This window comes from Euprymna scolopes, unplaced genomic scaffold (genome assembly GCF_053919585.1).
Source record: "Euprymna scolopes isolate OS-2025 unplaced genomic scaffold, ASM5391958v1 sca515, whole genome shotgun sequence".
In the NCBI taxonomy this organism is placed as follows: Eukaryota; Metazoa; Mollusca; class Cephalopoda; order Sepiida; family Sepiolidae; genus Euprymna; species Euprymna scolopes.
In genome coordinates, this window is record NW_027633564.1 from 17501 (window position 1) to 27500 (window position 10000).

The 10000-nt window shown below is 60.1% G+C and overlaps 2 non-coding genes and 1 pseudogene across 2 annotated transcripts in view; all 3 read right to left on the reverse strand.

Annotated features, from left to right (window-relative positions):
* The window catches only part of LOC145274957 (large subunit ribosomal RNA), a 5725-nt gene extending 4385 nt beyond the window's left edge, over positions 1–1340 (reverse strand). Inside the window, exon 1 of the ribosomal RNA XR_013866996.1 lies at positions 1–1340. This exon is cut by the window's left edge and continues 4385 nt beyond it. This is a non-coding gene — a ribosomal RNA (large subunit ribosomal RNA).
* Positions 1341–1932: 592 nt separating this feature from the next.
* Positions 1933–2089, reverse strand: LOC145274961 (5.8S ribosomal RNA). The gene has a single exon (XR_013866998.1). It is a non-coding gene; the product is annotated as a 5.8S ribosomal RNA (ribosomal RNA).
* Positions 2090–2481: 392 nt separating this feature from the next.
* LOC145274963 (small subunit ribosomal RNA) lies at positions 2482–4850 on the reverse strand (annotated as a pseudogene).
* Positions 4851–10000: the final 5150 nt, after the last annotated feature.

Consider the following 10000-nt stretch of genomic DNA (forward strand, 5'->3'; position numbering starts at 1 on the left):
CGGGGTGGCGGGCGGCTCGAGTAAAAAAGCGTCGCCGAGCGACCTCTCCGGAAACGGAAACGGGCGCGGGCGGGTTGCCCCCGACAAGAACCCGAAACGTCGGCGAGGTGCGTGACGGCGAGGGCCGCGCCAGTCCTATCCCGCCTCTCATCGCGCACGCGCCCGAGACGGTGGGGGCCCTAAGGAGCGACACACAGAGTGCGTCGCCCGCACGCGACTTCCGGCGGATCAAAACGGACCGGCTCGCCACGTGTAACGGATCGTGTCAGATTTCCTCCGTTCCCGGCAGAAAGGGGCAGTTACGTTCGCGGGCCCGGACGGCCGGTGGCCCCCGACTTCACAAGGTGGGAAGACGGGGGTTTTCAGGGTGATGAAACGCCTGCCGCCTACGGAAAAAAACCCGCGTGTTCGACCTGCACGCCGGGAACGGGTCGCGACGACGGACCGGAGGGGAAGTGCGTCCGGTGCCGGCCGCGCGGAGGTCGCGCCGAAGCGCCCGCGCCATGATTACGCCGAGCGATGATGAAGGGGACGGGTGCAGCGGAGTCGCGCGCGGAGGGAGCAGGAGGAAAGAAGAAGCGGCGGCGACGGATGCGGGCGGGTTAGGGCCCGGCGGCAGCAGCGATCGAGAGGACGAGTCCCCTCCGTCGCAGCCAACCGACGCAGCCACCTACCGACGCCACGGTCGTCACCACGTTTCCCTTCCCGCTATCCACGCGGCCCGTCTCCTTCGTCGGCGACGCGGGCACAAAAGCTGGAACCGCGGGAACGAGTCCCCCGCGGACACGACGAACGACGACCTGTGCCGCGACGGCCTCTCTTTCAAGAACACACATCGAGTTTGGGCTCGAGCCTAGGCAGCACCGGACTGAGTCCCCCGCGATCGCGGTGAGCGGTCCCACCCGTTTACCCCTGGGCGGTTTCACGTTCTCTTGAACTCTCTCTCCAAAGTTCTTTTCAACTTTCCTCACGGTACTTGTCGACTATCGGACTCGTCCCGGTATTTAGCCTTGGATGGAGCTTACCACCCGATTTTGGGCTGCGTTCCCAAGCAACCCGACTCTCGGATCGAAGGCCGTCGCTCGCCGTCCGCACCGAATGGGCCTGGCACCCGCCGCGGGCGGCCCCGATCGAGGGAACTCCGAAACTATGCGAGACGAAAACGAACGGCTGCCTTCGACCCATGCGCCACACGTCCCGAAGCCTTTTACTTGCGACGGGATTCGGCGTTGGGCTTCTCCCGGTTCACTCGCCGTTACTAAGGAATCCCGGTTGGTTTCTTTTCCTCCGCTTAGCGATATGCTTAAGTTCAGCGGGTCGTCTCGTCCGAGCCGAGGGCGGCGGTTTTTAGTAGAGTGTGGTGTTTGGAGGAGAGGAATCTCGATCGGTACCCTCCGTGTGACGACGGCTGGCCGATATAGCGCCCGTCCGACCGAAAATGAAGAAGCCAAACAATTAAAAAAAAGCCTGGGTCCTCCCCATCCGACGTTGCCTACGACGCGGCCACCTTTTTACGGTGCGACGGCCGTGCTCGTCGCGCTGCTCGAGGCGTCGCTGAGAGACACCTTCATGAGGCAGAGAGCGAGACGAGCAGGCGGCGCTTACGTCGGCAGTCGGTTAGGTCGGTGCTTTTTTTTTGTTTTGTTCTTCCCTTCGGCTGCTTTCGGACAGACTCCTCCTGCTCCTCCTCCACAGTGTTTCTTCACGCGGTCGAAAGGGAAAAGACTCCGCGGTCTGCCAGCGGAGACGAAGGAGGAGGCCGGAGAGGGTTTTTAAAAAAAAAAAGACATTGAAAGGAGTCAATTCTTTTTTTATTTTTCTTCCCCCTCGTCACTCGCTCCTGCGACGTCCCGGTTACCACCGTGCCGAGGACCGGGCGGGCACGGGGACGGCAAGATGTCGTTTCGTTAACGGAGAAAGACATGTAACGTTCCGCTCTCGACCGGACGTGGCCCCGAGACAAGGATCTCGGGGCCGCAATGTGCGTTCGAGGTGTCGATGTTCACTGAGTCCTGCAATTCGCATCAGTTCTCGCGGCTGGCCGCGCTCTTCATCGACGGACGAGCCGAGTGATCCCCCGTCCAGGGTTCAGCACTTGGGTTTTTTTATATTAGTTTTTGTTTATATAGATTAGTAGTGTGCGAGGAGGTCTGTGCGAGGAGGCGTGACGGCATTGCAATGTCGCGAGTAGTTTGTTTTTAGCTAGCGGCGGTGGCACAGCGGCTGCAAAAAACAAAAAACGATAAAGCGGCGACAAGGCAAAGAAGAAGCGGCCATCACTTGCGGTGGGCGAAAAACAAACAGGTGGTAAGACGCGGAAGCAAGCAAGAAGAGCTGGGGCTTTAAAAACCTCCGCGTCACCACAAATCTATCTCTCGCTCCGCCTTTTATAGGTTTGTTTGCGCGCATTCGAGGCGTTGACGCCGACAGACAGAGGAGGTAGGCCGGAAAACAACAAACCAGTCTCGAACGGGAAAACGGTAATGATCCTTCCGCAGGTTCACCTACGGAAACCTTGTTACGACTTTTACTTCCTCTAAACGATCGGGTTCGGTCGTCTTCTCCAGGCATCGAACGCCGAGGCGTAGATGCACGAGTGTCGTGACGGACACGTCGCGCACTGCCCGGCGCGTCGTCGGCCAGATCCGAGGACCTCACCGGACCGTTCGATCGGTAGTAGCGACGGGCGGTGTGTACAAAGGGCAGGGACGTGATCGACGCGGGCTGTTGACCCGCGCCTACCGGGAATTCCTCGTTCACGGGGTTGGTTACAGGCCCCGATCCCTATCACGGAGGTGGTTCAGAGGTTTCCCAACCCTCTCGGGCCGGGGCGAAGTCCCGCTGATACCTCCAGTGTAGCGCGCGTGCGGCCCCGGACATCTAAGGGCATCACAGACCTGTTATCGCTCCGCCTCGTGTGGCTTTCTGCCACCCGTCCCTCTAAGAAGTGCGTGAGAAAACCGACCCGGACCGAGCGCCACGGAGGACGCCGAGCCCGCCGTAAAAATCACTGACATCGGCGCACTAGTTAGCAGGCCGGAGTCTCGTTCGTTATCGGAATCAACCAGACGGATCGCTCCACCAACTAAGAACGGCCATGCACCACCACCCACCGAATCGAGAAAGAGCTATCGATCTGTCAATCCTACCGGTGTCCGGACCGGGTGAGTTTTCCCGTGTTGAGTCAAATTAAGCCGCAGGCTCCACTCCTGGTGGTGCCCTTCCGTCAATTCCTTTAAGTTTCAGCTTTGCAACCATACTCCCCCCGGAACCGAACTCTGGTTTCCCGCAGGCTACCCGCCGGGTCATGGAAGCGAACGCCGGCGGAATCGCCGGTCGGCATCGTTTACGGTCGGAACTACGGACGGTATCTGATCGTCTTCGAACCTCCGACTTTCGCTCTTGATCGAGGAAAACGTGCTTGCCACACGCCATCGCTGCAGTTCGTCTTGCGACGATCCAAGAATTTCACCTCTAACGTCGCAATACGAGTGGCCCCGACCGCTCCCTTCGATCATTGCCTCGCCGTAGACGGAGACCGACAGACGTAGACGAGGCCCTCTTCCATCATTCCATGCTTATCGTATGCAAGCTTGAACAGCCCGCTCTGAGCACTCTAATTTTTTCAAAGTGAACGTACCGGCCGCCGCGGACACTCGGTTAAGAGCACCCTTGGAGGAGAAACCGCCGACCGCAACACGCGCGCAGACAAGACACGAAGCAGGGACTCGGAGCGGACCGGGGGGTTCAAAAAAAAGAGGAACGCGCGGAAAGGGAGAGGGAGAGAAGCGCGGGGGTCAGAGTGCGGGGATGCGAATGAACGCACCCAAACACACACACGTAGCACCCCCCCGTTAGACTACTCCCGGAACCGAACCGACGACCACTTGTTTTTTTTTTCCCGGATCCCGATCACGACCTCCTCGTCCACCTCGCCGGCAGGACCGCGTGGCGGGTATGCTAGCGGTTGACACCGGCGGAAAGGGCCGGGAATGCGAACGGACGACCAAAGTCAACGACGGACGATGGCGCCGCCGCCCCGGGGCCGCTTGCGCGACCACGAACCCGAGTTCGGACTACGAGCTTTTTAACCGCAACAACTTTAATATACGCTACCGGAGCTGGAATTACCGCGGCTGCTGGCACCAGACTTGCCCTCCGGTTGGTCCTCGTTAACGGATTTGAAGTGTACTCATTCCGATCGCGGGGCCTCGACAGAGTCCCGCGTCGTTATTTTTCGTCACTACCTCCCCGTGCCGGGAGTGGGTAATTTGCGCGCCTGCTGCCTTCCTTGGATGTGGTAGCCGTTTCGCATGCTCCCTCTCCGGAATCGAACCCCGATTCCCCGTTACCCGTAGTAACCACGGTAGGCACTTAACCGACCGTCGACAGTTGATAGGGCGGACCCTCGAGAGACCCGTCGCCGGGCGTGAAAGCTCGTGCGATCGACCAGTGAGTTATCCAGAGTCACCAAAGCGGAGCGCGCCGCCCTATGAGCCCCGCCACCGAACGGACCCGCGAGCGGGAACGCCGACGACGGGAGGGACGGAATGACGCGCATCGGTCTCAGTCTAATATGTAGCGCCGCGACCCGGAACGGCCGACGCGGGTGCCAGCGCGCGAGGCGTGGCGACGACGGCGCGCCGACCGATCGCGGCCTGTGTCACATGTATTAGCTCTAGAATTGCCACAGTTATCCATCGCCTCCGAGGAGGAATACGGTCCCGAGGATTAGGTCCGGTTCCTGAGCCATTCGCGGTTTCGCCCGTTCTAATGCGTGGCGTGAACTTACACTTGCATGGCTTAAGCTTTGAGACAAGCATATGACTACTGGCAGGATCAACCAGGTATCGTTGGAATTGGGACTTTGTTTCGACAGAACGACAGACCGACCGACCGACCGACCGACATAAGACAGACAACTACAACGACGGGCACGTGTTTATTTATTTTTCGAGGGGGTTCGCCGTCAGTAGAAGCGCGCTGCCCGCGCTGATGGCCTCTTTTTGTTTCTCCCCTGACTTGGACCGAGACCGAGACTCAAAGAACGAAAGCGACCAACGTCGACAACAACAACGACAACGGCACCCTTGACAGCGATACATACGACAAACGACAAGCAGCACGACGGCAGTGCACACGGACATCGAGGGTCAAGGTGCAGACTGAACTCGCCGAGGTCGTCGTCATCGTGGTCGCCATCGATTCCGTCTCGTCGTCGTCGTCGTCAACGTCCACGTCACAGCCGGCCGAGAAGAGAGAACAGACGACAGCGTCGACAACAACAACATCGACAACGGCACCCTTGACAGCGATACATACGACAAACGACAAACAGCACGACGGCAGTGCACACGGACATCGGAGGTCAAGGTGCAGACTGGAATCGTCGAGGTCGTCGTCATCGTGGTCGCCATCGATGCCGTCTCGTCGTCGTCGTCGTCGTCTTCGTCGTCGTCGTCGTCGTCATCAACGTACCAACCGACCGAGACGAGAGAGCAAGCAACAACGTCGACAACAACAACGACAACGGCACCCTTGACAGCGATACATACGACAAACGACAAACAGCACGACGGCAGTGCACACGGACATCGGAGGTCAAGGTGCAGACTGAACTCGTCGAGGTCGTCGTCATCGTGGTCGCCATCGATGCCGTCTCGTCGTCGTCGTCGTCTCCGTCGTCGTCGTCGTCGTCGCCAACGTCAACGTCAACATCACAGCCGTCATCGGGGAGGAGCTGGACCAGGGCAGCGGCGGCGTAAATTTTCCCGTCACCTTCGTCGTCGCCTTCGTCGACCGACCGACCGACCGGCGTCGTGTTCGTGCTCGGAAAACCGAGGAGAGACAACGTGCACATGGCGCGTTCTCGCAAGCGGCTCCTCGGTCCGATTTTTTTGGGCGGCTTTTTCGAGCTTTTTTTTTTTCTCACCCTTTCGTCCGTGCGACGGCGAACGTTAGGGGAAAAAAAAAAAAAAAAAACGACAACAACGCGGCGGACCGGGCGAACAACATCGTCGACACACACGACATTGACGACCGGTCCCCCCTTTTCACAATCGCATCGAGATAAAAACGAACGAGTCCGATTCGAGCACCGAGTCGCGAGCGGGAGGACTGTCGGTGCAAGTATCGATCACTGACGTGAGCGCTTCGCCGGACAGAGGATGGCTCATCCGGCAGCCGTGCAAATCGACGGTATGGGAAGAACGAACAAGAAGAGCAACGACTTGATCGGCGGCTTGGGAACTGCGGACGGTGAAAACGGGTTAATCGACTGCGACCACGACTGCTCGATCGATCTTCTTTGGCGCTAACAAAGGTGGAGGTGGCGCAAGAAGGGACTAGCGCTATCACCGTCCACGTATCAGAAGATGCGGCGGCAGACGTCGACGCTTATGCGTTGTCGGACGAGAAGTCGCTGCAGCACGTGTACCGCGAGCGGGACGTCCAAGGTTTTGCCAGACGGAAAGAAATCGGGTGTCAGCGAACGTTCACACGGCTGTGAGATCGGACGCTGACAGGAGTAGGAGGCGGCAGGCAGGCGGCGGTTACGGCGGCGGCGCCTGCTGCTGCTCATCCTCCTGTTTGCTGCGGCGACTTCCAGGACGGGAGAGCATCGAACAACGTACGTATGGTTACAAGGGGATCAGGATCTACATAGTGCATCCCCCGCGGCTATTTTTGTTTGTTTGTTCGCTCGTTCGTTAATTCGTTCGTTCGTTCGTTCGTTCGTTACAATGTACGTTTTTTCCGTTCGACGGCGGCAGAGAGCGGCGGCGTTTCTCCCTAATCCGGAGGATTTATCGGTCGCACAGCGATGGGTCGTTCGGCCGATCATCGAAAGATTCGCAGGTAGTGGTTGAATGGCAGAACGGCAGCAACAACAGCGGCGGCTGAGAGCGGCGAACGCTGAGGCGGAAGCAGAAGCTGCAGCAAACGTATCGGCTAAACATGGTGGACATAGATATGGCTGACGACGCGGGTACCACGACGACTATGGAACCAGGAAAAGGAGCCGTTAGTTGTTCCAACATATCGTTCGACACGTCGAGCAGCCCTAGGTCCACGGAGAAGCACACACACGTACCACGTATTATAACCTAACGACGATGAGCGGGCGCACGGTTGGCAGGAACGAAGGCGGCGGATCAAAACAAGTTGGAGCGCGGCGACAGCGATAACGGTGACAGCCCTAGGCGGCGGAGATGCCACTTTCTGACGCCTTTGCGACAAGCCCGTAGAGACGTTCCGGACCACCACGAGGCAAAGAGTCGCTGCTCCGACGAACCGACACACCAAAGTGTGCTTCCTACCGAACATGTTTTATAAAACTTTCAAACTGGAAAACCCCAGAAATGGTGTTGGTATTCGTCCAGACCCACCTCCGACACCTGAAAATGGTGGTCAAAAAAAAACGTCGATTATACGAAGCGACATTTCTGGTCGGCGATTTTCCAGTTTTACGCCTACTGCCACATGGGGATGTCGGTAGGCGTCGCAAAGTGCCTTCTCGACGCCTAGGCACACCAGGACTTTGTCATTTTTTTCCCCCTCGACATTCCTGGTCCGGTCTATTCCGATTTTACACCTACCGCCATGTGGGGGTGGCAGTAGGCGTCGAAAAGTGCCTTCTCGACCGCTAGCGACACCACTACTTTATCGAGCTCTGGAGGCCCGCACACCGACCCGGGGGCCGCGGAGTCGACCCCGGGGCCTCCTGGCGTCGCCGCCGCTCACTTGGACGCCTTCCGCAACCTGTGGTCCCGCTCGGGGCCGCCGGGAGCCTCGCCGACCTGACCGGTGTCGGTAGGCGTCTGGAAGCGCCCGGCCGACCTGGACGAGGTCCCCCTGGCCCCCGGGGGACACCCCTTAGTTGGATGGGGGTGCTGTCCCGGGCACACATGCAACCCGCGGCCGCCTACCGACAGCCCCCTTCGCTCGATCGCTACTCCTTTCCAACATATGTCGGAGAAGCCGGGCGGTTGTGAAACCCCAGAAATGGTGTTGGTATTCGTCAGACCCACCTCCGACACCTGAAAATGGTGGTCAAAAAAAACGTCGATTATACGAAGCGACATTTCTGGTCGGCGATTTTCCAGTTTTGCGCCTACCGCCATGTGGGGGTGGCAGTAGGCGTCGAAAAGTGCCTTCTCGACCGCTAGCGACACCACTACTTTATCGAGCTCTGGAGGCCCGCACACCGACCCGGGGGCCGCGGAGTCGACCCCGGGGGCCTCCTGGCGTCGCCGCCGCTCACTTGGACGCCTTCCGCAACCTGTGGTCCCGCTCGGGGCCGCCGGGAGCCTCGCCGACCTGACCGGTGTCGGTAGGCGTCTGGAAGCGCCCGGCCGACCTGGACGAGGTCCCCCTGGCCCCCGGGGGACACCCCTTAGTTGGATGGGGGTGCTGTCCCGGGCACACATGCAACCCGCGGCCGCCTACCGACAGCCCCCTTCGCTCGATCGCTACTCCTTTCCAACATATGTCGGAGAAGCCGGGCGGTTGTGAAACCCCAGAAATGGTGTTGGTATTCGTCCAGACCCACCTCCGACACCTGAAAATGGTGGTCAAAAAAAACGTCGATTATACGAAGCGACATTTCTGGTCGGCGATTTTCCAGTTTTGCGCCTACCGCCATGTGGGGTGGCAGTAGGCGTCGAAAAGTGCCTTCTCGACCGCTAGCGACACCACTACTTTATCGAGCTCTGGAGGCCCGCACACCGACCCGGGGGCCGCGGAGTCGACCCCGGGGGCCTCCTGGCGTCGCCGCCGCTCACTTGGACGCCTTCCGCAACCTGTGGTCCCGCTCGGGGGCCGCCGGGAGCCTCGCCGACCTGACCGGTGTCGGTAGGCGTCTGGAAGCGCCCGGCCGACCTGGACGAGGTCCCCCTGGCCCCCGGGGGACACCCCTTAGTTGGATGGGGGTGCTGTCCCGGGCACACATGCAACCCGCGGCCGCCTACCGACAGCCCCCTTCGCTCGATCGCTACTCCTTTCCAACATATGTCGGAGAAGCCGGGCGGTTGTGAAACCCCAGAAATGGTGTTGGTATTCGTCCAGACCCACCTCCGACACCTGAAAATGGTGGTCAAAAAAAACGTCGATTATACGAAGCGACATTTCTGGTCGGCGATTTTCCAGTTTTGCGCCTACCGCCATGTGGGGGTGGCAGTAGGCGTCGAAAAGTGCCTTCTCGACCGCTAGCGACACCACTACTTTATCGAGCTCTGGAGGCCCGCACACCGACCCGGGGGCCGCGGAGTCGACCCCGGGGGCCTCCTGGCGTCGCCGCCGCTCACTTGGACGCCTTCCGCAACCTGTGGTCCCGCTCGGGGCCGCCGGGAGCCTCGCCGACCTGACCGGTGTCGGTAGGCGTCTGGAAGCGCCCGGCCGACCTGGACGAGGTCCCCCTGGCCCCCGGGGGACACCCCTTAGTTGGATGGGGGTGCTGTCCCGGGCACACATGCAACCCGCGGCCGCCTACCGACAGCCCCCTTCGCTCGATCGCTACTCCTTTCCAACATATGTCGGAGAAGCCGGGCGGTTGTGAAACCCCAGAAATGGTGTTGGTATTCGTCCAGACCCACCTCCGACACCTGAAAATGGTGGTCAAAAAAAAAACGTCGATTATACGAAGCGACATTTCTGGTCGGCGATTTTCCAGTTTTTGCGCCTACCGCCATGTGGGGGTGGCAGTAGGCGTCGAAAAGTGCCTTCTCGACCGCTAGCGACACCACTACTTTATCGAGCTCTGGAGGCCCGCACACCGACCCGGGGGCCGCGGAGTCGACCCCGGGGGCCTCCTGGCGTCGCCGCCGCTCACTTGGACGCCTTCCGCAACCTGTGGTCCCGCTCGGGGCCGCCGGGAGCCTCGCCGACCTGACCGGTGTCGGTAGGCGTCTGGAAGCGCCCGGCCGACCTGGACGAGGTCCCCCTGGCCCCCGGGGGACACCCCTTAGTTGGATGGGGGTGCTGTCCCGGGCACACATGCAACCCG